Source organism: Cupressus sempervirens, chromosome 1, assembly GCF_028749045.1.
Source record: "Cupressus sempervirens isolate cs-2001-9-10 chromosome 1, ASM2874904v1, whole genome shotgun sequence".
NCBI lineage: Eukaryota > Viridiplantae > Streptophyta > Pinopsida > Cupressales > Cupressaceae > Cupressus > Cupressus sempervirens.
In genome coordinates this window covers 809,984,028-810,007,118 of record NC_143118.1, presented here as the reverse complement: position 1 = coordinate 810,007,118, position 23,091 = coordinate 809,984,028, and the positions used below count along the sequence as shown (strand labels likewise).

Below are 23,091 nucleotides of genomic sequence, written 5' to 3'. Positions count from 1 at the left end.
AGCGTTGTTAGTTCTCTTTCGTGGTTTTTTAGTCTCAAGTCAAATGGCTTTGTATTTATGAAGAACCATAATGTCCTAGCATGTCTGTTACTCGAATTCTTTCTAAATGTGACAACAGTACATATATTTTGTAAATGTTTATGCGAGATAAGGGCTTCTAAAGGTCAAATGTGGCAGGAGAATGTTTTCAAGGACCAACATAATCTACCAAACTCTAAGGATTGATGTTTCTCCTCAGACATCAATGACTGATTGTATGCTCTCTGTCATAAGCATCTAGACAATGAAAGTTGCTCCAGTACAGTAAACATTTATTTTTATTTTGTTATCTTTTGGGAGTGGAGTCTTATCATGGTCTCGTAAATGTGTTAAGTAGCTTCCTATGATGTCATAAGATGATGCAGCAGTTCCAAGTTTAACATGACTAATGGATACTGTACTAATACAAAAATGCATGATAGAAAGCATATGGTCACATTGAGATAGGTGAGCAAACTGATCAAGGATCATTTTCATTGAGAATTTGGAGTTGGAAATAGTAGAAAGGTGTCCAAACACTCCCTTTATATTGCATATTGTCAACATTAAGAAGCTTTAAAACTTTATCCTAAGGTTCAGTCTCACCTATCCTATGATTGCCACAATCACAGTCCTGTCACCATTAACAGTTGTTTTGTTCCTCCATTCAGTCAATAAGCTTGGAATGAACCATTAAAAAGGAAGGATAACAAGTGTTTAATCCATTTTATAACCATTGACAAAATATTGTAATGCTCCATAGAGACCACTATCTTCATAACAGTGACAAAGATACAGATCTGATTTCACCATGATTTTAAAAGTAATTTAATTCGAATCGCATAATTATTGACAAATTTTTGTGGTCACAGGAAGATATTTGGATAAAATTTGCAAAGGGTGCAAAACAGAAGCCTACAAATTTTGCAACTTTGCACTAAATCATTCAATTATGCAAACAAATTGCATCAACCAGCTTGGAGGTTGGTTGGGACTGTCAAAAACTACATTGTAGTGGTTTAAATTCCTCTTTGGATTGGGGACAAGACCGAATGGAAAATTTCTCAAGAAGACAATGCAAATTACTGTTTGTTTCCTGCAATTCTAATGAACAATCACGTGGCATTTGAATATGTTTGAGTCATTTTATCAAAAACCAATTGTAAGAGGAAGCACAGTCCGTTGGCTTTTATTTCCCCCAGGTTTTAAGTTGTTCCCTGACTAGTAGAGTAAGATCCATCCAAAGTTTTCAAAAACATTACAAAACCCTCCTTGGTAAGGGCTTGGCAATTGAATGCTTCATTTCTCATAGTTGAAGCATTGGAAAAATTTAAACCATTGGAATTTGATAGTGTTGTTAGTTCTCTTTCATTTGCTTTTAGTCTCAAGTCAAATGACTTTATATTTATGAAGAACCATGATGTCCTAGCATGTCTGTTACTAGAATTCCTTCTAACTGTGACAACAGTACTTATATTTTGTAAATGTTTATGCGAGATAAGGGCTTCTAAAGGCCAAATGTGGTAGGAGAATCTTTTGATGGACCAACATAATCTACCAAATTCTAGGGATTGATCTTTCTCCTCACACATCAATGACTGATTGTATACTTTCTGTCATAACCGTCTAGACAATGCAAGTTGCTACAGTATAGTCAGCATTAATATTTATTTCGTTATCTTTTGGGATTGGAGGAGTGTTATCATGGTCCCGTAAATGTGTTGAGTACCTTCCTATGATGTTCATAAGAGGATCCAAAATTTCCAAGTTTATTGTGACTAATGAATATGTTGCAAGAATCAAGAATTGGCAGATTAACGGATTTCCAAATGATTGATTGATTAACAGAGGAACAAATGTGTTCCTTATAAAGAATTACATGGACGTTGTTTCTAAAAGAAACAATGTAGACTGAAGACGAAATTAGAAGCAAAACTGAAGACAGGATAGAAAACATTCCTATCTAGACTGAAAGACGAAGTATAGACAAGTAGTTGACCATTATAGAAAGTATTTCACTAAGGAGATAATATCTTAATACCCTCCCTTAATGGTCAATGTATGGATGTCAGAGCATTTTGGGATAATTGAGACCCTCCCTAAATCTACAAAATGCTGAAACCAAGAAGCTTTTCCAGAACAGTGCTATGACTCAAAACATATTGCAATTACAAAACTTCATTTTTGTGGAAAAAATGGTAAACCCATAATCTCACGCAACCTTGCGTATTATAGACAACATGAAATGATATTAATTAGAAAATCAACAAACCTCAAAAAAACAGATCAGAAGGCGAAAAATGCAGCTTCGCCTTGATCAGGAAGCTCGACAACTTGTGTTGTTGGCTGGGAAGCATTTTGCCTTGCTTGGGCAGCCAAACATTTCCGGCACTCAAACTTCATATGGCCAAATTTGTGACAGTAATTACACTGTACATTTTGCTTAGTAGAGCTATCCAAGGATTGAGCAAAAGGTTGATGCTTTAAAGGCTGAGAAGACTGATGGTTGCCGATGTTCTGTTGAAAGGATTTTGCAAGAAATGCCTACTCATAGGAGGTTGTAGAAGCAATGCTGCCAAACTGTTATTTTCAATGATCCTACTGCAGAAGTTTGGTGTGTAATTCTGGAAACTTCAGATCAACATTAGTTGACGTAATGTTGAGTGTTTCTATGAAGTGATCATGGGATGATGGTAGACTTTTCAGAGTGATGACTACCATATCCTCTTCCTCCATTTTTCGAACAATAGCTTCGAGCTGATTGCGGATGTTCTTAATGTTTGTCAGATGCTCTTGCAAGGACATACGTTCATCCATCATAATGGAGAATAGCCAATTCTTCAGAAAGAATGCCCGACTCTTGTTAGATGTTTCATGCAGCTCCTTCAGATATTTCTAGATTTTTGCAGCTGACTAGCCGGAAGGAATATGCAGTAGCTGATCATCGATAACAGAGATCTTAAGAAGCATAACAGCCTCTCGATTGCGACCATCAAACTTGTCCTGTTCTACTTGGCGAGAGGTCGGACGAGTCTTTTTGCCTAGAACAAGCTCATCTAAACGACGATACTCGAAGATGGTTAACATGCACTGCTTCCAGTGGTTATAATTGCGGCCATCGAATTGTAGACTGCCCTCCAACATCAGATTAGTCAAAGATGCCATTTCGAAGAATTTAGGTACAAACTTCAAGACTGAAATTCAACAGGCATGGATTTCAAGGAAAATTCCTAGCTGACCCAGAAAAAATCGACAGGTTACCCAGAGGAATTGATACAAAACCCATAAAGAATCCGAAGTCGGATTTCAAATCTGTCGGCTTGAAAATCAAGGCATGGTAAACAAGGCACCCACAAAAATCTGATGAAGATCCATTTGAGATCTCGAAAAACCCACCAAGAATATGTGATCAGAAAATTTTTCTGAGCCAAAAAGTTAGGGTTTTCAAACAAAACCCTAGTCAATAGCTACTGATGGAAAAAAGTTGCAGAAAAATGGTGGAAATTGCAGAATTGATAGCTTCTAGAATGAAAAAAGTCATAGATGAGATCGTTTTTGCACTTTGGAGAAGAAAACATCACTCATTATTGAAAAAGGGACATCGAAAATGGTGAAGAACACTGCCAAAAAATTGTGTGCAATTTGCAGAGAAGAACAGTGCGTGTTTTTTTTCAAAGATAAAGACGCAGATTCTAAGCATCAATAGAAGACGTGAACGCAGATAAAGATGTGTTTGGGCAATTAACCAGCAACAAAAGCCTGGGATAAAAGATCAGATCCTTGCGCGCAAAAGCAAAAGTACAACTGCTCGAAAAACCTAGACGGGTTATTCCAGAATGAGCACCAAGAAATGCACAGAATAATTTCGAAAATTTATGCACTGATAATTGCAAAAGAAATTATAAATTTTTGAAATAATAACATATTAGGCTCTGAACCATGTTACAAGATTCAAGAATTGGCAGATTAATAGATTTTCGGATGATTGATTGATTAACAGAGGAACAAATGTAATCCTTATAAAGAATTACAAGGATGTTGTTTCTAAAAGAAACAACATAGACTGAAGACGAAATTAGAAACAAAATCGAAGACAGGATAGGAAACATTCCTATCTAGATTGAAAGACAGACTATAGACAAGTAGTTGACCATTATAGAAAGTATTTAACTAAGGAGATAATATCTTAATAGAATACTATCCTAATACATGTTGAAAATAGACTAGAAACATATATGAAAACCATAAGCATATACCCTGGAAAAAACCCTCTTAACAGAGGGAAACAACCCAGCCTTCAAAGTAGTTCCTTTATTGAATAAGAGTGATTATTACAAAGTCCAGACCTGCTGTCTGATTACAAATAACTCCTATCAATAACATCAGAGCTATAATCCAAAATATATGAATTGCTTATCGTCTTCTCAAGAATAAGCTATGATTACATATAAGAAAAATCAACTACCCTGCCAGAAAGAGTATATCGCATATATATAAGACTCTGTTCACATGAAACAATAAGCTTAGAAATCTTTTGTGAAACTGATGCAAGAATACGATTACAAATTATATATGAATATCGATGTTGCTGCCAGGAAGAGCAAAAACATATATATATATGACTCAGCTTAACAAGAAATGAAGAAGTCTAGAAGTCTTAAATGAAACTGATCAAGAAATCAAACATCAATCAAATTCTGCCGTTAAATCTTCAAAACCAAAGAGATAGCCGCTGGGTGCAATAGAACTTTATTATGTGTTGCCGTCGGTAGACGTTTTCATATGAACTGTCATCGTTGACTCTTAGTCATCTTGAAACTTAATAAAATAAATAAGATGATTGACGTCCATATTGTAACCGCAGGTGAATAAAATCTTTGATAATATATTTCAATAACTGCCAAAGAGATGTTTAATATAGACGTGCGGGTCCTAGAATGATCTTGCAGATGACGTGTAATATATCCTGCAAAATACATTAAGACAAACAAAAAAAGTCTCCATACAAATATTGCATCCGTATTTAATATTGAATAATCATTTAATATACTAAATTTCATATAAAGCTAAAAAATTCAACAATACAACGATGCATGATAGAAAGCATATGATCACATTGAGATAGGTGAGCAAACTGATCAAGGGCCATTTTCATTGAGTATCTGGATTTGGAAATAGTTAAAGGTGTCAAAACACTCCCTTTATATTGGATATTGTCAACATTAAGAATCTTTAAAACTTTGTCCTAAGGTTCACTGCCAACTATCCGATGATTGCCATAGTCAAAGTCCTGTCACCATCAATAGTTGTTTTTTCCTCTATTCAGTCAATAAGCTTGGAATGGACCATTAAAAAGGAAGGATGGTATTTAATCTATTTTATAACCATTGACAAAATATTGTAATGCTCCATAGAGACCACTATCTTCACAATAGTGTTAAAGGTACATATCTGATTGCACCGTGATTGTAAGAGTAATTTGATTGTATAGTTGGCCCTGTGATCACACATAGTTTGACCTTATGATCAGTCATGATCAGAAGTTCTTTGAGAGAAAGGAGTAGCTTCAAAAAAGAGCCCTCATTTTCCATAATGAGATTAGTCAAGAGTATTTTTCCTTCAGAAGAGATATTGCTTGCTAAGGGGACATTGAAGGGGTTGCATACAGGGGGAAGAGTTTGTGGAGATTGTGGTCAAGGGTGTAAGCATGTTGAATGGCATTTGTGAGTCCTTTTGGAGACAGAGATGAAGAAGTGTTTGTGTAGAATGTTAGGAGTCTTTAGAAAGAAGGCGGTGAATGGTTAAGTTGAGAAGAGTGCTTTCTCTTGTTAGATGCCTCAAATGCATGTATTAACCCCAACAAGTTATAACTTAATCAAACATTAATTTCTTTCACAATTCAAAGGTTTGACATTTTGTCAAACACTTGGCAAGCATCCTGTTGGCTTTGATTTTTAATTTTTTTGTTTGACAATGATTTCTTATGATGATATTGATGCATATAAAAAAGAAGTTAATATGAAATTCTGAAATGAAAGTATTTCTCTCAACACAAGGATAGATAATTAGCTCAAAAGCAATTATTTTGAAGCTTTATTAAAATCAACAATGGCTGCAATGATGTAAATTATTACAAGAAATGAACCTATCCAATGTATAGTTCGTAGAATGATTGCAGCAGACTTCAAATTATGCACTCTCCTTATACTAGCAGACCCAATTCACAATGTCTGGATGTGTAGATTAAGCACCAATAATGAGAGCAGGCCTTGTAAATGTAACTGCAGTTCCTTGGAAATTCCAAATGCAGATCTAAATGTTGAATGCAGACCATCCGATATGAATGCGGACTATAGTAGAACAATCTCAAGCCTCAAACATGTAACCACAGCCCATAAGCAAGTCAACGTAGGTATAAGAGTTTATGGCAGCAGTCACAAATATCCAAACCGCCCCCATCAGATTTTCTTCAACACTTAATCACTCCTCAAAAACAATTAGCAATAGAAGAGAAGCTAGGGAAAATTACTATACTTCGGTAGTAATTTGCAATTCCAATTCCCAGAATAATTTTCATGCTTCACAACTCTCAACCAAATTCAAGATGATAATAAATAATGACTTCCAACGATAGTAAGAACAATAGGAAGACAAAACAATTCCTCAAAATTGATTCACAATACCTTAGCTATGAATTACCTAGTATTTCTGCAATCTAGACCCTTATACTTCAGCAAGGGCACAAATCACAAACTCAGAATTGTCACAAAGACAACAAAGGCAAATAGATAATCAAATAATCAGATGCTTCCTCATCAAATGTCCTTATATTTATAATATCCAAATGACACCAATTTTCCAAAAGAACTCCACTTAAGAAGCTTACTCTACACAACATTAGAATATATTAAAGTGCCATTAATATAATTTATTAATTGCTTTTGGCTCTAGAAAATGACCTTTTCCACCATAACTTAAAATTCTTACATGCAAGGCCACTGTTTCTTGTTCCCATGATTTAAAAATTTTCATCTCGATTCCAACGACCTATGATATTGAGGTGACCAACAAACAACACCAACAAAAATAGAAACTTCGGCGTATTTAGATGAATAATAATAATTCACCTGTCTTGCGAAAACAATTGAATAAGCATCAGATTCTAAATCTGACAGCACCGAAGTGACCTTGATGATGAAAGATGATGAATGAACCTGATGGGGTGACTTACTATAAATAGATGCTACCTCCAAGATTCTTGAAGCCCAAACCAGAAGCTCAAAATAAAAATCGAGAGCATCACCCAACTCCTCTAACTCAAGTGAGCTCATCGGAACGAACAATTTGACTTTCGATAAATAGTAAGTCCCTCAAATGGAGCCAAAACACATCATAGGCTGTTAGAAAGCCTATAACCACATAACTGAGACCCTCAAATGCTACTGCCAGCTCATAAGGGTTGCGATGGTGAACTGACCTAGCCAATTGCAGGAAGCTGCTAAAAAAGGGGACATTACAATGCATGAGATTGGAGTATTGGAAGGTGTTGGAGTAGGATGCTATGCACCAATAGTAGGGACAAAGTTGTATAAAGAAGTCATATTTTTCATTTCTATACTATGGATCTTTGTGTGATGCTAATATGGACTTTAAGTGATGCTCTTATGTGGCCAAGAATGAAGATGACAAAACTTAGTTGAACTAAGTTTCTTACAAGATATTATTGTCATCTATTTGACCTACCAACTCAAACAGAAAGAGCCATGTTGTTGAACATGACTAATTATCTAAGTGTATATGTTCAAAGCATAAAATTGTGCAAACACTTGATCATTTATGTCTATAAATTGCATTTTATGTTGAAAATAGAACAATATTGAATGAAGTAAAACAAATACCAAATTTTTTTCTGAAAATGTGACTTTATTCATTAAATGTCCATAATATTCCACATAGGCTGCGAAACTGGCCAGTAAAAGAAATAAATCAAAGCTTGATTTTGAGCATAAATACAAATGCGGAAAAGAAATATGAAAGTAAGAAGGGTCATAGGTGCCAGTCATTGCCTAGAATGACTGGCCGTGTTGCCATTTGTCCATGCACTTGCTTTCATTGTCTGACTTTCCATGCTTCCACTCCAAATCTTGGAAATATAATAGAAATGGGTTAGATCTAGCGAACTCACCATCCTATCCCGCATATGTATCTACATCCAAAATCCTAAGCCATGATTTATTTTTCTAACTATTTATGTCATACAGAAAATGATCAATGTCACGTGTATATAATATATGGCTCCCATGAAGGTTTGAGCCCAGCATATCATCGATCAATTGATATTAGACAAAGCCAAAAAAGTACATAATATTAAAGGGACATGTGTTTATTATGCATGAAATCTTTTATTATATCAACTATGCAGGAAGATAAGTTAACTAGCTATTTAAGGGACAAGTTATTACTGATTTGAAACCTTACAGTTAAGATGTAATAAAAATGCATCATAGTTCAAACAGAGAGTCAATAATCAGTTATGGAACATTTAAGATGACAAGTGAAATTTTGAACATTTCAATTTCTAATTTAGAGCTACAGGTGCTTCATAGGGAAACAAATTGGACAGAGTATGCTACTAAGATCATATTGTTCTTGAAGGTGACAAAATACTGTAGAGGTTTGAGTTTAAGGATAAAAATCACCAAAGAAAGAAAGTACTCATAATGTTGTAAAAATCAATATAAACAATGGGTCTTCATATGAATAAAGCAACAAAACAGATATTTGACTGAATTTACAAAAGACATATGTGCAGCTTACGGAGAAATATTCATATAAGTAAGCAAAACTTAAGGCTATGGAGAGGGAAGCTACTAGAGTTTAAAGAGGAGCAGATCATCGAGACATCTTCGAAATGGGTAGATTAACTAAACATGCATCAACATTATGAATTCAAATGATACCATTGATATAGGTAGAAAACATCATTCACTTGTTAATCTGAGTCTGTTGGCAATATGGTTAGGTTGGATAAGTTAGGGTTGTCATTTATGAAAACATCTACCTCAGGATGAGATGGCAGGTTATATACAATTGAAGATTCTATAGTTAGAGATAGAAAATTGTCTAATTGTTAGACAGTTTCACTAGCAGTACAGACAATATAGATGTTTCCATAAATGACAAACCCTAACTTATCCAACCTAGCCATATTGCCAACAGATTTAGATTAACATTTGAATGATGTTTTCTACCTGTATTGATGGTGTCATTTGAATTCATAATGTTGATCCATGTTTAGTTAACCTACCCATTTTGAAGAAGTCTCGATGATCTGCTTCTCTTTAAACTCTAGTGGCTTCCCTCTCCATAGCCTTAAGTTTTGCTTACTTCTATGAATATTTCTCTGTAAGCTGCACATATGTCTTTTGTAAATTTAGTCAAATATCTAAGTGTTAGATAGTTTCACTAGGATGAGATATTTGGCACGTGCGAAGTTAAGGGCAGGTATAACAGAGTGTCATGATGATGTACCTAGGTTCGCAGATTAGTATGGACAGTACAGACAAATTTAAAGGTTAAACACTAGTAAAGGTAGTATGCACAACAGAAACAGAGAAATAAAGTGTTGAGGAGTTATTTTGGTCACGAAATAATTACTTGATTATGTAGGGATGACACCCTAGATGTTTACCCTACGTTAGCATAAGGTGTGAATGCATTAAGCTGACTACATAAGAGTTTTTGTGAAAGAAAAGAGTATAAGTAAAGAATCATTTCATGCGAAGTTTATGATGTGAGTTAGATGTGATGCAATGCGATTGCGAAGAATATGATGAGTATGCGAACTATGTATATGACATGCGAACTCGTATGAGATTTATGATGCGAATTCTGATGTCAGATCAAAGCTTATGCGAAGTACAATAATCAACAATAAAGAGATTTTTGTATCAATCTCATTTTGTATAAAAGCACTATATTGTATAATTGCATGGCAGTGAGCTCTTCTTGCATACAGTTTTAATTGCATTACCAACTCCTAACAGGGTTGAAGCAACTCTTAATAGGGTTGAGGCTTTTAAGTTTTTAACAGGGCCTTGTCCTCTAACAAGGATCAAGACACTATATGTAATTCATAGACTCCTAACAGGGTCAATATCCTTAACATGATTCTTTTGTTTAGTAGATCATTTTGTTGGGTGCCATCCCCACCGAAATTTTCCCTTGGCCAGGGTTTCCCTAGGTAACAAAATATGGTGTTATGAGTTCTCTTTGTGTATGATTTTATTTTCTGTTCAGTATTATAGGTTTACTTTCATGTGCATGTTGCAAAGTAATTAATAATATCCAGTTGTAGGAAAAAGTTTGTAGAATACTGATTCACCCCCCTCCCCCACCCCCTTCTTTCAGTATTATCTATTTCTAGCACAATCATCATCATATAAGGAAGAAATGATGTTTCAAGAGCGAGAAGGATTCAATGGGCATAGCAATCAGCCACTTGAGATGTGCAGGTGTATGAGAGCTCCAATTAATGCATATAAACTACATATTCCTGCAAAATTCACGAGGTTTCATGCATATATTTGAACATTGCATTATGCTCAGTTGTTAAAATTATGATGAAACATGGTCTGGGCAAATTTTCAAACACCCAAAAAGAAGAAAGAAGAGATGTTTTTTTAAGGAGTGAATGGCCTCCCATTTTTGTCTAAGAAGAACATATTCTTTGCAAAAAAAAAAGTTTCTATTCATAGCTATTGGCAAAGTTCTGAGTACCCAGGAAATGAAAAATGAGAATCTGTCTAAAGGTCAAAGATAAAATGTTAAAAATTTCCAAATTAGTGTATCTTTCATAGCAACAACTTCCAAGAAAAGCTTCAGTCATGCATGGAGAAATATTCCAGAGAGATTTGTATGCAACAAATGAATTGACAAAAGGAGATGAAACCCTCAACCTCATTTCAAACAAATCATAGGTGAATGATTTCATTTTAAAAGGGAGTATGGCATGTATAAAAGAGAAATGATAAGAATATATCATATTTTGTGCAAGTTTATAGCAAGAAAGACAAATGACGGCCTCCAGATTTTTTTTACAAGACTCACCTTCCAAAGATAGTGGCATTGTTCCAACACTAAATATTTTTCCTCTTTGAGAATATGGTAGCCTCAGAATGTAAAAATAAGGGAAATCTCAATGTTAAGCTCAAAGGTAACCTCATTAATGGTGGCCCAGCAAGGAAAAAGAAACAATAATGAATATAAATTGTCAAAGAAATCTATAGGAAAGCCTTTCCAGAAAATGATATAACGTTTACCAAAAGAATAGCAATGGAATGTCTTAACAAAGAGGTGTATGGAACTTTCACCTTCTATGAGTCATGGTGGCCAAACTCATGGGTGTTTATTTTAAAAACCCAGGTCGAGTTCCAAATTTTCTTACAAAAGAATGACATCAAACTCCAATTTTTCTCAAACAAAATAATGCCTAGACAACTCCAAGAAGACACATCACAGCTCTAGCAACTGAAAATAATCCGATGTATGCAACAAACAAAAGAAAATAACGACATCTTCTAGATTTACCAAATAATGGTAGAAGGAAATGATTGGAAGAAACAAAGATCTCCAGCTATGGTGTCTTCAAGAAGGGAAAGAACAAATGTTCTTAATCAGAAGAAACCCTATGTTTTCTTCTACTCTCAAATTATCTAGATTAATGCAAATGAAATGGTCTTTAGGGTATTTGCGTAACAGATGTTTTCCTTCAACTCCTTTTAATAAGTGTTTGAAGTCCAAGGATTTTAGATGACTTTTCTTTTTGCAAAGTCTAAATTGAATATCTATACCATGGGGTGTTAGGATAATGACTAAGTTTAAGTGTTTTCTTAACAATTACTTTTTGTTAAAAGGTTAGAATATTGCATTTCGCATTGTAAAAGGATTATTAATTGGTGTTTTATAAGCCATTTTCTAATCTTATTAATCAAGTGCAAATATTTAGACTTCTTCCAAATCTTATCTTATATTCCACCTTGTGTTTGTAAGCTTTGATGACTTTCAAGTCATATTTGACATGTGTTAGTGGAGTGAAAGTTAAGCCTGTAATGTCCCCATTTTGGTTGACATTGTTTTGCATGCCGAATCAGTCTATCACGAACTCTCGTAGACTGGTGGTTGTGATGAGAGGGTCATTATGGTGTTTATTTGAGGATTGGATGGCTTATTATGCTCTTGGAGATATTATTTTATCATTACTTTTTTATACACGGCCTACATGTTATAATTTTAAGTTGAGTTGCACTTTTTATTTTATAAAATTATTTAATTATAAAAGTGCATTATAAAGAGTTTTTATAATGGATGCTTCTAGAAGTTCTTAGTAACTTCTTAGAAAAGTGAATAAATAGAGGGCTTGGCCTCTCATTTGCATATGCGGGATTTGGTAACTCAACTACATCTTCTATGAGCATTTGTGAAGCTTGATAGTCTACAAATATTCAGCATAATCCTTGAGAACGATACCTCTCAAGAGATTGCATAACTGAGGAAGTGAAAGACCTTCTGAAGGGTTGCACATTGGAAGTGGTACTCAGCCATTTCATGTTGATCTTCATTGGTATATTCAGTTTGGACAGAGATTTGATTGAGGGTTTGATTTTTTAAAAGCAGAATCGATAAAAAAGCAGGCCGAAAAAGCAGTGCGAAAAAAGTAGTCTGAAAAAGAAGAACCGAAAAGACAGGCCGAAAAAGCAGTTCGAAAAAGCAGATCCGAAAAAGCAATTCGAAAAAGCAAATCGGAAAAAGCAAAGTAGAAGGGATAGCATTGAAGAAAATTATTACAGTCATCTACAACCAGGTTCCTTTGTTAGTATTGTTTTTTAGGTGTATAAGTTTCAGCTATAGGTGTGCATCATACCAACATTATCATTTTTTGTAATCCATGTAAATGCCAAAAGTCTTGGCCATATTTCATGAGCATTGTATTAGAAATTTCATTGCAATAAAGAAGATAATAGTTGCTGGTGTCATTTAAACAATTCAATATCATTATTTATCAGCTAGTTAGTTTGCATACCAACTATTTGTAAAAATGCCAGTTGGCTGTAGGTGTTCATTTCTCATGCTTAGATCATATATATGCATTGAATATTGTCAAAAATAGTTGCACACTCATGTTAGGTCATTGTGTAGTCCATTTTGAGTCTTCTAGCACAAGATTCTCATTGATGCAAATTGAAAAAAAAGTCATTTAAAGCAAGCTGAAATACTATATTAGTCATATGTCCCTTGCATATGAATTGTTTGATGAAATTCTTTGAGCTTTTATCAGCATTTTTGAGAGCAGATTTGAGGAGGGTCATTACAATGGTATTAGAGCTATAAGTCCTGCCATCCTGTGAAGGTCTTATTGGGAATTTGGAATAGCCAGATAGAGAGAAAAATGTTTGACAAAATGTATATCAGTCCAAATCAGGGAAAGGAAAGATTCTTACAGTTATTAGACACCTTAGCACAAGGACAGCGATTAGTAGAGCAGAGAGCACAGGAACAGAGTCAGAGATTGGAGCTTATGATGCAAATGATGGCTCGTCAAAAGGGGTTGAATGCTAATGTGGGTGGAGAAAATAATCAGAATGGTAATAATCAGGATGGGACACATAATGGACACCCAGGAATGCCCAAAAGTTGAACCAAGGCTGAACTTATATTAATGCTGAGAATGCTGCAATCAATTACAAAGAGATGTATTCCAAGGGCCAAACCCTAAGGGAATGACCTCTAGAATGTTACAACAGAGAATGAACGTCCTCTATTGCCAAAAGAAGGGAGTGTGATTCACACATCCAAGCTCTTATCAAATGCAAGTCATAATCATCAAATACAATAATCCCATGCTCAACAATGAGACTTTCAGCCTTATTTATCCTTTTCTTCATCCTTCTGGAAGGAACTAAAACATCAATTAATTGCAAGAGCTAGAAGCTTCCTCCTCCCAATAATTAATGCATTCTCTAGAAATTCCTTCTTGGCAATAATCAATTAAATCACGAGAGGCTTCCGTCCTTCCAATAATTAATACATACCCTAGAAGCTACTCCTTTGTAATTAATAATTAAATTAATTAAATACAAAGTCACCTTTAAATTGAATGACTTTATAAGAAATTAATTTAATTTCTTCTTATCCTCCTCTTAGACTTTGGAGAACGTGAAGGCCAAAAGATGGGAACATTACAAATCCGTTCTCCTTGAAATTGCTTGTCCTCAAGCAATTAAGTAACATAATGAACTCCAACCTCCACCTGGATCCCAATTGAAGTAATATGTGATATCCATATGGACATTAAACAAACTGCAAATAAACATCATTAAGACCAACCACATGTCTTGCAAGTTAGCTCCCAAAACTTGTACTGATGAAGTATAAGTCTGGATGTCACCAGAAGGCGGCTCCATAGAAGATCTATGAAACCTCTTCCTCCCAACTGCTGCAACACAAAACTGAATCTTTGTAGATGGTGAAAACTGAGCCCAACTCCACTCAGGTGAATGATCAACATCAGATTGTCATAAGACAATGTTGCATCCATGTTGAACATAGTACTATCCAAAGAGTGAACATTAACACTTTGTTGATCGATAGTATAATATGACTCTGTCACTATATTGCTCACCTCATTAGCAATAACAAGTGTACTATCATTAGAACACACATCTACAACCGTATGCATACTGCCAAACTCCTCGTTGGATGGTTCAACTGACATAGAAGTGGCTGTTGATATGATAGTATCCTTGCATTCTTCTAATCCCACATCGATGGACTCCATATCACCAACATCATAGCTAGGTGGCTCTATATGTGTCTCGATCCCACCTGAGGAAACAACTTCTTTGTGCACTGGAGCAACATACAAATCTTCTATATTGATGCCCGTCTGTCTAGCCATAAGTTGCAACATCATATCCATTCGCCTATTACGCTCCTGTTGCATCCACTGCCCCTCCTGTAATGTATTTAGTATCCTAAACATTACACTTTCTTGATTTGAACTGGTATACATTTTGTCAAACTCTTTTCCCTTTATCTCACTCTTCCAAATTCCCTATAAGAACTCCACAGGATGGCAGGACTAATAGCTCTGATACCACTGTAATGGACACCCAGGAATGCCCAAAAGCTGAACCAAGGCTGAACTTATATCAATGTTGAGAATGCTGCAATCAATTACAAAGAGATGTATTCCAAAGGCCAAACCCTAAGGGAATGACATCTAGAATGTTACAACAGAGAATGAACGTCCTCTATTGCCAAAAGAAGGGAGTGTGATTCACACATCCAAGCTCTTATCAAATGCAAGTCATAATCATCCGATACAATAATCCCATGCTCAACAATGAGACTTTCAGCCTTATTTATCCTTTTCTTCATCCTTTTGGAAGGAACTAAAACATCAATAATTGCAAGAGCTAGAAGCTTCCTCCTTCCAATAATTAATGCATTCTCTAGAAATTCCTCCTTGGCAATAATTAATTAAATCACGAGAGGCTTCCGTCCTTCCAATAATTAATACATACCCTAAAAGCTACTCCCTTGTAATTAATAATTAAATTAATTAAATACAAAGTCACCTTTAAATTGAATGACTTTATAAGAAATTAATTTAATTTCTTCTTATCCTCCTCTTAGACTTTGGAGAACGTGAAGGCCAAAAGATGGGAACATTACAAATTTGCCCTCTTTGAAATTGCTTGTCTTCAAGCAATTAAGTAACATAATGAACTCCAACCTCCACCTGGATCTCAATTGAAGTAATATGTGATATCCATATGGACATTAAACAAACTGCAAATAAACATCATTAAGACCAACCACATGTCCTGCAAGTTAGCTCCCAAAACTTGTACTGATGAAGTATAAGTCTGTCTGTCACCAGAAGGCGGTTCCATAGAAGATCTATGAAACCTCTTCCTCCCAACTGCTGCAACACAAAACTGAATCTTTGTAGATGGTGAAAACTGAGCCCAACTCCACTCAGGTGAATGATCAACATCAGATTGTCATAAGACAATGTTGCATCCATGTTGAACATAGTACTATCCAAAGAGTGAACATTAACACTTTGTTGATCAATAGTATAATATGACTCTATCACTATATTGCTCACCTCATTAGCAATAACAAGTGTACTATCGTTAGAACAGACATCTACAACCGTATGCATACAGCCAAACTCCTCGTTGGATGGTTCAACTGACATAGAAGTGGTTGCTGATATGATAGTATCCTTGCATTCTTCTAATCCCACATCGATGGACTTCATATCACCAACATCATAGCTAGGTGGCTCTATATGTGTCTCGATCCCACCTGAGGAAACAACTTCTTTCTACACTGGAGCAACATACAAATCTTCAATATTGATGCCCATTTGTCTAGCCATAAGTTGCAACATCATATCCATTCGCCTATTATGCTCCTGTTGCATCCACTGCCCCTCCTGTAATGTATTTAGTATGCTAAACATTACACTTTCTTGATCTGAATTGGTATAAATTTTGTCAAACTCTTTTCCCTTTATCTCACTGTTCCAAATTCTCTATAAGAACTTCACAGGATGGCAGGACTAATAGCTCTGATACCACTGTAATGGACACCCAGGAATGCCCAAAGCTGAACCAAGGCTGAACTTATATTAATGCTGAGAATGCTGCAATCAATTACAAAGAAATGTATTCCAAAGGCCAAACCCTAAAAGAATGACATCTAGTATGTTACAACAGAGAATGAACGTCTTCTATTGCCAAAAGAAGGGAGTGCGATTCACACATCCAAGCTCTTATCAAATGCAAGTCATAATCATCCGATACAATAATCCCATGCTCAACAATGAGACTTTCAGCCTTATTTATCCTTTTCTTCATCCTTCTGGAAGGAACTAAAACATTAATTAATTGCAAGAGCTAGAAGCTTCCTCCTCCCAATAATTAATGCATTCTTTAGAAATTCCTCCTTGGCAATAATTAATTAAATCACGAGAGGCTTCCGTCCTTCCAATAATTAATACATACCCTAGAAGCTACTCCTTTGTAATTAATAATTAAATTAATTAAATACAAAGTCACCTTTAAATTGAATGACTGTATAATAAATTAATTTAATTTCTTCTTATCCTCCTCTTAGACTTTGGAGAACGTGAAGGCCAAAAGATGAGAACATTACAAAGCCATTATATTTGAGCAAGTGTTTAAATCAATTGGAGCTATATGGAGGGAATATAGGAGCTTGTTGGTCGAACTTGACTTTTCCTTTGCAGTTGGAGTCATCTTTATGACTAGTTTGAGCATTTTATGGAAAATTTTGAGTGAGTCATAAGGGTGTTTATGGCCTAGTAGAGCTTTTTCAAGGGTGGTACTTTATTTCAGAAGTTTCTAGGCCCTCTTTTCCATGCTATTTTCTGGCATCCAACCCAAGGGGTCATGGAGTGTACTTAGTGAGTTTTCACTTATTATTGTAGGGATTTCAGATAATTGAGAGAGGACTTAGTGATTTTTTTGATCCTTAGTCTTTTGGTATCATTTTTTGTAACTCAGTTTTGAAGTGAATATATTTGAAGGCCTATTATTCGTAGATTATCAAGTCTTTTCCTACTTCTTGTTGCAGTCTAGTTGCTTAAAGTGATTGATAAGGTAAAATTTCAAAGTGTTGTCAAACCCTCTCATTCAATTTGTCTCATGTTGTAAGTAATCATTGTGCAGGTTATTAACTATGTTGTTTAAGTGATCAAGAACTATCTTGTGGAAGTTTTTTTCCTTTTCAAATTTTTTGTCATTTTAACCAGTTAGTGAAATATTTATGTACAAGAGATTCATAACAAGTTGTGATTCTGGGATTTTAACCAGTTAGTGAAATATTTATGTACAAGAGACTCATAACAAGTTGTGATTCTCGAATTCTTGTCTGCAAGTGGATTAGTGTCATATTGAAAGTGTTCATTTCCATTAAGTTTGTTTCACTATAGGTTCATGCAATGAAATTTTCAAGGTTTTCATGTTTCTTAAGTTATCAGTCTTTTAATTTCAAGTTTTTTCTATCCATTTTCCTGAAAATTTCAGTAGTTCAGAAGCTAGGAGTCAGCCTTATCCATAAATTCACTCCATTTTCAAGTGATTCACAGCTTAGGAGTGTTTCAATGTTTCCTTGTAATGTTGAGTTTTGCTAAACTTAGCAAGGGTGCATTTTTAGGTGATAATAGTTTTTGGCATGCCCAGTGGGAGTGTCAAACTGACAGTTTTAATTTCTTTTTCATAGTTTTTTTTTAACTATGCAAACCTACAACAAAAAAAAGGGGTTTTAGAGGTTTTCTACAACATAGCTATTAATTCCATTGGTGAAGAATTAGAGGAATCAATGCTGATAAGTTTTTATGAGAAGACATACAAGAACATCAAAGAACTTTCGGTACAGAGAGTTGTCTCCTCACAGAAGAGGAAAAATGACAACTGACAAGGTCCATGAAACTCTTGTTTATACAAGAATGGCAAGGTCAACACCTCCTACCGCAAGAGCTAGTGTAGTAGCAAGTAGTTCAATTGCTCAATTCTGAATTCCAAGAAGAAAGAAGACTCTACCAGGTCAAATGGCTAGAGCTTTTTCTGAATTCAATCAAGGCAACCCCTTGAATTTGACTAATCATGATGATATATCAGGTACAACTTTCAAAAGCTTGCCTTATTTCTCGGGAGAGGACCAAGTTACTTCTATTGAGCATATTCAAGATGTAGAAAATTTGTGTACCTTGCATCATATTATGCAAGATAATGTCGTTGTGAGGTTGTTGGTGTCATCTTTCAAAGGAAAGGCCTTAGAATGGTATAGAGGATTGGCTGCAAGATCAATAGCGGATTGGGACCAGTTTGGTGGGGCTTTATGTGACCTTTTCAAGGACAATTCTGATCATTTCTCGCTGGTTCAGCAACTAGTCACTATCTAAAGAGCACATCATGAACAAGTCTCTGATTTTAATTTCATATTTCAAAATACTTGGGAAAAGATCCCTGCAACGGTGAGGCCTACAATTGAGCATGCATTTTTATACTACTTGAGAGTTTTTAACAGCACTATTGTTGTTATGATTCAAACATTGGGTGGCAATACATTACCTACAGCCTACCAGCTAGCCGTTAGAGAAGAAAATAATATACAAGTTGGTCAAATGGCTCCAAGGCCACTAATGTCCATCTTTCCTATAGCACTAATTATATAGCCCGTTGTGCTTGTTACCTAAATTTTCATCCTTCGCCAACTTAGGTAAAGCCATAGTTATGCCAATCAAAAAAATGTGCATTTTTGTGTTTTACCAAGTACAAGAGCTTTGATTTCATGTAAATCTAAAACTCAAACGTTACATTTCAAGAAGAAAAGAGTTTCACATTAAACTAATTTTTACAAGTTTTTTCTGGAAATGTAATTCTTTATTGATCACTAATGTTCAAATATTTCACACAAGCTATAAAACTAGATAAATAACAAATTCAAATCTTGAGTTTGAAAACATGAACACGTGTGAAAGTAGGAACAAGGCATAAGAGTCATATTGCCTGAATGACTGACGATGTTGTTGCTCGCTTTGACCATGTACGCTCCTAATGCTTTGTTGCTTCTATTCCGCATTCTAGCACCAAATCTTGCAATCACAAGAAAGAATGAGGTTAGATCCAATGGATCCAAGCAATGACTAACCTAGCTCATCATACCCCACACATGCATCCATATAGCCAAAACCAAGCCCTTGTTTTCTAACTATATAGTTTCATGTGTAGCAACAGGGGCTCTGATTAGCAAGTGGACATAAATGAGGTTTCCACAAGGGTTGTGTAATGTCACGACGACGAACTCATCTTGAAGGCGATCTCAGCCTGGAGGCAATCTTGGCCTAAAGGGGATCTCATTTTGAAGGAGATCTCTATCCAGAGGCAATCTTGACCTGAAGGGAATTTCTGTTCGGAGGCAATCTCGATCCGAAGGCAATCTCGGCCCAAAGGGGATCTCGACCTAAAGGCAATGACTTTTTGAAGGGGATCTCGATGATTTCAGCCAGAAGGGGTTCTCGTCTCGAAGGGGATGTTTGTCCAGAGGAAATCTCGACCCTAAGGGGATCTTTGTTTGGAGGCAATCTTGACCAGAACAAGTCTCTGTCCGGAAGCAATCTCAATCCAAAGGGAATCTCGATCCGAAGGGGATCTCATCTCGAAGAGGTTCTTAGTCTGAAGGCAGTCTCGATCAGAAGGCAATCTCGGGCCGGAGGAGATCTCAACCCGAAGGGAATCTTAACATGAAAGCAACAAAGGAAATCTCGGACTGAAGGGGATCTCTGTCTGGAGGCAATCTCGATCTGAAAGCAATCTTGGCCTGAAGGGGATCTCCTCCCGAAGGCGATCTTATCAGGAAGGGGATCTTGACCTGAAGACAATTTCTCTGATACCATTGTAATGTTCCTATGCTTGTTGGCTGCAGATTTATGGTTTAAGAATGTATATGTTAAGGTTGTAGCTTCTGTCAGATTGATTTTATCATGAGATACTTTGTTGATAGTAAATAATCTTTAAGATATATATATATATATATATATATATATATATATATATATATATATATATATATATATATATATAATAATGTAATAATATATTACATATATGGTTAATATATTATATGTCATATATGTTTAAAGATGAGTTATACATATAGTTATTTATTAATGAATGATGATTAACTATAGAGACATGTCTCTTCATGAGACATGTCTCCTCTCATATTTATGAGTCTTCAAATCTTCATTTGGAAGACATAAATCACATTGGCAATGTTACTACATTTGCAAAAACTATCCTACAAAAAACAACATGGTATCAAAGCCTAACTGTAAATTTAAGAAAAAAAAAAGATGGATATAAGGATGGCATGAAAGACATTACAAGTTCTCAGAGGATGTGCGTGGAACAGGTCATGATATCTCTCAAGAAGTAGTCTATAGTTTCAATATCATGTTTGGTTGTGATTTTATACAATACGTAATGATCAAACAAGTGTTGGATAGATAGGCTCTCTACGAAATTGGGATTATGAAGTGCAGGAAGTGATAAATGCTATGTTGAATGAAGCACCTATGATTAGTAGGGTTTTCTGTCATAACGCTTATGGTGGATGAAATAAGACTCTGCCAAGAGAAGCGTATATGTACAATATCGCTTCTACATGTTAGGACTACCAAGCCCACTGTAGTGAGAATATTTGGAGAATATGACATTTATGCCTCTATTTTTTCATGTTACACTTTATGAGACACTACCATGTCACACGTGAACAACACATTACACTCCACGTAAGTATATTAGATAGTCTATAACTCGTTGTGAATGCTTCAGTATATAGCCTCAAATATCCTCTACGTTGGGTATAATCAATGTGTATATAACATCCTCATATATTGGTCTTCGAAAAAATGGTGCTTTTAAGCGTGCTTAGGAAGGATACCTCTCCATTCGATGGCCAAAAGTCGGATATGTCTTACCTAAGGAAGAAGGATTTGAGTATTGAGTTATACATGTTGTATTGTGATTCATTATAGTTCTCGGAGTTGTCCATTCCATTTCCTTATATCACTGATTTGTTTTTGAGACACTGGCACTGCAAAATTGTCATACAATTACATAAGTTGGAGGTGACTTTTGAGAAACTAAAATGTAAACCTGAACAAGTAACCACAAATTGATAGTAGATCTTGATGGAAGTATTGTCATTGATGTCAAAGGATCTCATGAGAAAGGACTCAAAACAGAAACCACGCCAATATCATCAATGTCAAACAATGAAGAATGTAATCTTCAGCAGTAGTAAAAATGAGCAGAGGTTACAACCTACATGAACAATGGTAATATAAAGAAATGACACACATAAGTAATAGTAAGGACTGCAATACATAGAAGAGTAATTAACATCCAAAAGCAGCAACGATATATTGAAAGAGTTAAGTTGATTGAAGCACATTAAATAGCAATGGGAAACATAATTCTACAAGTCAATAGAAAGTCTAGAGCAAGAGGGAAAAGTTCCTGAGGCAGAACTTTGTATGGCAAGAGCCTGATAAGTCAAAAGAAGACAAAGATGGAAGTCAAGTACTGAACAGAGATCTGCACTAAATGAAAGACAAAGTTTAGACTAAGCACAACAAAATGTTCTCTGAGTGCGTATAAGAAGTTTGAGTCAGCGTTAGTACGATAAATATTTAAAGACTTCAATCAGAGTTTTGAATATATTTGCATCAAGCCAATACTATGCCGTTAGTATTCACAGGGTTATTCAAAACAAATAAACAATATTAATACCATTGGAACATGCTGTATATATTCAAGAAAAAAAGATATCGAATTCTATATTGAAAAATGACGAAGTTTACAAGCAGAGATTAAGACACAAATAAACAAGAGAACAGACCAGCGTATGTGGAATATGAACAGTGTATGAAACTATGGCATAAAACTTCTAGTTGATCAGACAGCTGTATAAGGGCAAGTTACATCAGAAGTGAAGCGTGTAGGAATTTTAAAGTCAACATATAAACAAATTGAAAGGATCAGAAGCTTTGACAGTGATTATCGATAACACTGCAATGTATGTCTTTGACAAATATTGGGAGGCCCGATTAAAGACGTATTCAATAAAGGAAGCAACGATAGTATGAAGACGAAGAAATGAAAAAATGAATAAGATGAATAGTAAAACCTTGCCACCATGGAGTTCAACGGGATGAGGATGAATTGGAAGAATAGCGTATGCGGATGAAATATTTGAAAGATGAATATGTTTGTTCCGTCGATTAATGTTCCTAAAGGATGCAATCACTAAGTCATGCGTAAGGTTGGACTAGATTAAATCGAAACTATAGAATGATTTTAGAAGACTATGAAGAATTTGGTCTATTAATTATTCATTATCAAGAGATGCGATTATATTTAAAAGGACAGTACTATTTATTTGAAAAGAGATATGACCTTTCATTTTTGA

At 35.2% G+C, this 23,091-nt stretch overlaps 1 long non-coding RNA gene across 1 annotated transcript; it reads right to left on the bottom strand.

Annotated features, from left to right (window-relative positions):
• Positions 1–8,080: 8,080 nt before the first annotated feature.
• Positions 8,081–22,993, bottom strand: LOC149580339 (uncharacterized). The gene is made up of 3 exons (XR_016353492.1): positions 22,810–22,993; positions 19,626–19,711; positions 8,081–8,161 (listed from the first exon to the last, which is right to left on the bottom strand). It is a non-coding gene; the product is annotated as an uncharacterized LOC149580339 (long non-coding RNA).
• Positions 22,994–23,091: the final 98 nt, after the last annotated feature.